This window comes from Lepeophtheirus salmonis, chromosome 5 (genome assembly GCF_016086655.4).
Source record: "Lepeophtheirus salmonis chromosome 5, UVic_Lsal_1.4, whole genome shotgun sequence".
In the NCBI taxonomy this organism is placed as follows: domain Eukaryota; kingdom Metazoa; phylum Arthropoda; class Copepoda; order Siphonostomatoida; family Caligidae; genus Lepeophtheirus; species Lepeophtheirus salmonis.
Window position 1 is genome coordinate 42,800,665 of NC_052135.2, and position 4,985 is coordinate 42,805,649.

The window sequence follows — 4,985 nt, forward strand, 5'->3', positions numbered from 1 at the left end:
AGCTCTATAGCTTATAGAGATGACTATGCTATAGAAATAACTTCATTTTGTCAATAACAGCTATTTTTGACGACAAATATAGTATTATTCGATGAATAAACTTTCTTTTTACCAATTTTTATATTTAAAATAAAAATTCAAAGTGAATATGTTTTAATGGACCAATCGGCAGGGCACCATTACCCGATCCTTTAATAAGCATTAAGAAAGTAAGCACGATCTTACATAAAGGTATCCAACATTTGGCCAATTCCCAATTCAAGGAAGATAGTTTGCCCTTTCAACAAGATTGTGCTACCTTTGGGATGCAAAAGTTATGTGATAATAATCATTTCTCTAGCTTTTGAAGCAACAACTTTTAGTTTCAATACAATCTGGATTTTAGTCCGATGACTTTTGAAATATGGTTTATTTTCTATGCAATGAAAGCCTCACAAATTAAGGAATGGAGTAAACTCCGGGGAAGGTAATAAATGCTTACTTCGATGTTCTGCTTAGCAGGTTTAAGGGTATAGTTAATACAGAAGGCAACCCTTTTTGAGTCATTTTGAATGGAAATTTAAAAAAAATGACCGATTATTTATTTACACTATTTATGACCGACTCTGTATAACATGAATCATTTGCTAAAGCTATGAAAACCAATAAAAGAAATATCATTTCAGGTTTTTTTTCGGCAGAAGCTAATAAGACATAAAAAATTTCAATTATCAAAAGAGAACTATTTAAGTACATTTTATTTTTTAATAACAGTTGCAACAGTAATTTTTCTTAAACATCAAAAAGCTACAGGCACGAAATTTGCATTACAACTTTATAATACAATGCAGATTATTGTTAAAAAGGAATTATTTAAGTATAGTGTTCAACAAGATATTGGATAAAAACTGATTATGAATACTAAAAGTAATTTTTTAGTGAAGTAATATTTTTTGTATTAGTGTAGTTAGTTTTCCAATATTTTGGCTGGAACTTATATTGTTATTGATCTTTTTTATGCCTGTTGATATAATTTTATCAAAATTAAAAACTAGCCCATCGAGGAGATTTCGTATTGTTTTTTCATCTTGACTAATATCTTGTATCCGCACTTAATTAGAAATAAGTATATAGCATCCATGTAAAATAGGTAGTGAAGTGCATGGCTCTTGTGAGATTACGAGAGCACCAACGCTATAAGCCAAGTGGGAAATCGATAACCACATATACTTTTTTTGACCGTTTGGTAACATAAAGATACTATGAATACCACACGATAACTAACTATGTAGCCTACATGAATTCACTCCTGAACTTTAACAAGAGTAATTCTTGAAGAGAAAAAAAAAGGTTCACGTCACGAGGAAAAGTGATAAAGTAACGTCACCTATGGTATTTTAAAAGCAAGATTACATCATACATATTCTAAGGAAATATACTGTTTAATATATTGAAGACTGTAATTTTTTCCCCCTCAAAGAAGAATATTTAGTAAGGTTATCCAGTCCTTTATATGGGGCTTACAAGAATCCGTCCGGACCTGTTTCTTCCCACATCGGTCTTTGAAAAAAAAAAAAAATACTCCCAATTTTATTAATATTATTGTAAAGTATTACAATTTACCTTTGGAATTATTTTAATAAAACGTCAAGTATCTCTATTGCATCTGAATATTTTGCCTAGGCTCTTAATTTAGGTCGAATTAAAGTATACACTAGGATTTTTAAAATTAAAGAAGATTGATTTATGATGAAATTTTTGATAAATATGCATATATATTGACGATTTTTCACAAGACAACTTTTGTGTTCAATTCAGACCAATCATTAAAATTTAGGAAGGGACTACACTGAACGTCAAAATTTTGCATGCATACCTAACAGGTATTTTGTCTAATTTCTAACTCAATTCCTCAGCCACTACGTGGACAGTTGCAACATTAGATATAGAGTAAATATACTTAATCAATAACAACTACATATAGGTATTTTGTACTAAATTTTTAGCATGTCTATTGAGTAAGTAAAATTATCTACCCATAATTGAGCCAATATCAAAGAGTGGTGCAACTATCGCAGGTTTCCCTTACTTATTGTTAAAAATATATTATTTTGATTTAGCAAATCATATTTACTATGTAAATCTGATAAAGACAACACAAAAACTGTTTAAGGAATAATACGATTGAGAAATTAATTTATTGTTCCATGAACTCTCATTTCAGTAATAATATTTTTCTAATTTTTTGTGTGAATGTTTAAATAGGTATTATTTGACCTATAATTTTGGTATAATTTTGCAAATTTAACAAACAATTTTGTGCTAATTATAATAATTTTAAATCAACAGATTCATATTAATTTTTTTTTATGTTGAAACATGAGTATCATGGAGTATAAATAGATTTGTAGAAAATATGATGTGTTGATATTTTAAAAATAAACCAAAAACCAACATGGTAATTCTGTTAATTTGCAGAATATTTTGAGAGAAGAAAAGAGTATCTATCATCATGTTTCATTAGACTATCTGAAAGCAATTATAAGACCAAGGGATAATAAAAACCCCTGTATGTATCTAACCAGGGCATAGACAAAAATTACTTCGATGTCGATTCTCACTTTTAATCTAAGTCCAGCATAGAATTACACTTATAACTCTTGAATATTTACAAAATTAAACCAACTTTAATTAATTTACAATTAGGGATGTTGTTTTTTTTTTCAAAAACTTAGAATTCACTCATATGTGAGGAACGGCTTGGAACGGTCATAAAAAGTACTGTCACTCATAGCTGAGCATTGTGCTATCCAATGTGAAAATTAATGAAGTTAATTAACACTTAAAATATCAGATAATTTACGGCACATAAAATACCACCTTGGCTTGTTAGGCACAGATTTACTCAGGAAAGAATAGTTCATAATTACAGTTGACATTTTTGTAAGGAAATAGAGAGTGCGGGAGAAGGTGAGAGCAAAACACTGCTGAATTAAGATCCTCGTTAATACCAGCTACTTTTTATATGATTTTGCAGAGAAATAATGATTTGCTGCCATATACCTTCCACATTTTAAATAGCATTAGTTCAGGAAAAAATATTGTAATTTTATTTAAATCCATCGATTATATATCTTACAATGAATTCTTAAAAGAATTTACACTAAAAATAGGTGATAATGCTTACTCAATAGGTGAAATTAACACCAAAACGACATATTCAATAATTTTAAAAAATAAGAAAGAGCACATGCAACAATGGGTTTTCCAAGTTTCTAATATTTAAAGATATTTTTTTAATTACAAATATGTCAAAAAAAAAGTATATATAAGTTTATAGTTACACCAATTCGTATATGGAAAAAATTACGTAATCATATACATTTCTTTGCAGCCTTATTGAAAAGCAACATTGAAATTAATTTTTGTAGCTTGTTGGGACAAAAGTTTGAACTTTGTTAGGATTTATTCTTTATCAATATGGGTATTTCTACTACTCTCCATTGGATCCATGGTTATAAAATGAAAAATAGGGTATTTATTTGAAAAAAAAAAACATCTTGTTACATTTAATAGCTAGAGGTACAACAAAGTCACAATATTATGGTTTGCTGGAAACAACAATCGAAGTGGGATAAATAACCAAATAAAAATGAGTCCATTGGATCAAGAAGTATTTTAAAGATTGGAAAGATATCTGAGACACACAAGAAGCCTGAAAGAAAAGTGGAGAAATGCAAAGTTTGCTAGAGTAAATTCCTGATCCTACTGATATTACTTTCCCACGCAAGATGGCGCATTATATATTTTTATCATTTTCCCTCCAAAGATTTTTCCAATTTTTTCTTCCCTCTGCAGAATTCACCTTGCTAATTCCTTTAGAAGTATAAATTCAATGTGGTTGCATAATTAGTTTTATGTTGGATTAATCGTATTTACAAGTTATAGCCGTAAAGTTGATCATTCTGTAGAAAAAAACGCGAGGAAGGAGACGGGGGTGGGGAGAAAGACTTATGGACTTGACTAGAATTATGTAATAGTTAATATTTATTTGATAAATAAATACATATTAACTATTACACGGTAACAAAAAACAAAAAAGAACAATGCGAGTGCCATATCTTTTTTCTTTTCTTTTCCTCCAAGGTAACGGCTTTACAAGTAAATACTATCGATAAATAGAAACATGCAAAAAAAGGGAAACAAAAAATATGTCTTAATATTAATATATAAGAAAAATCAAAAACACCAACGGGACCGATGGTGCATCATCAGTGACAATCATTTAATTAATAGGTTTTATACGGGTGAGTATCGGTCTAAAAACTAGGGTATTATGTAAAAACTAAAATATTTTTTTCTTGTTCAATAAAATTAGGTCAAGTGTTATTGTGCTATTGTATCAAGTCGAAATCAAATCATCGGAGGCAATCTCTTGGAGCTCCTTCGTCGCCGCCGTCACAAATCCTTTGTTTATATTCATTTTCTTCGCCATCGCTGCAACTACCATCATATGGATTTTTACAATGCGTTTATCAGCTAAAGCATACCTCTCAATATCTACTATTAGCCCATACTTAATTTGAGATTCTGATAGTTTTTTCCCAATAAATGATTCTACGCTCTACTTAAGTGAAGTGTGTTTTAATGTGTTTATATTCTCCTAGAAAGCGGTTAATTGTTTCCTCACATCCGGAACACTTGAACAAATTTCCTTCATGCGTTCCTAGGTTTCCAACATAGAATGATCCTGATGCAATGTTATATCCGTTAAGCATTTGGCTCGAAGTTAGATCCTTGTCATATATTCCATAGCAGAAATTTATCAGCTTGCCTGTCTCAATTCCATTCCTTTTTAAAGGGTGCTAAACTTCGTTTCTCTTCCTCTTCCCTCCAAAAATTTACCCCTCATTATTTGGTTAGAATAATTTGTGCTTTTATTTCTTACTTCATTTTAATATCTCGAGTTTATTTTCAACTTCAGTAGTGCTATGGCTGGATCAGTC

General features: G+C 29.9%; 1 long non-coding RNA gene across 1 annotated transcript; it reads left to right on the plus strand.

The window, feature by feature from the left end:
• Positions 1-4,166: 4,166 nt before the first annotated feature.
• Positions 4,167-4,611, plus strand: LOC121118752 (uncharacterized). The gene is made up of 2 exons (XR_005864558.1): positions 4,167-4,286; positions 4,358-4,611. It is a non-coding gene; the product is annotated as an uncharacterized lncRNA (long non-coding RNA).
• Positions 4,612-4,985: the final 374 nt, after the last annotated feature.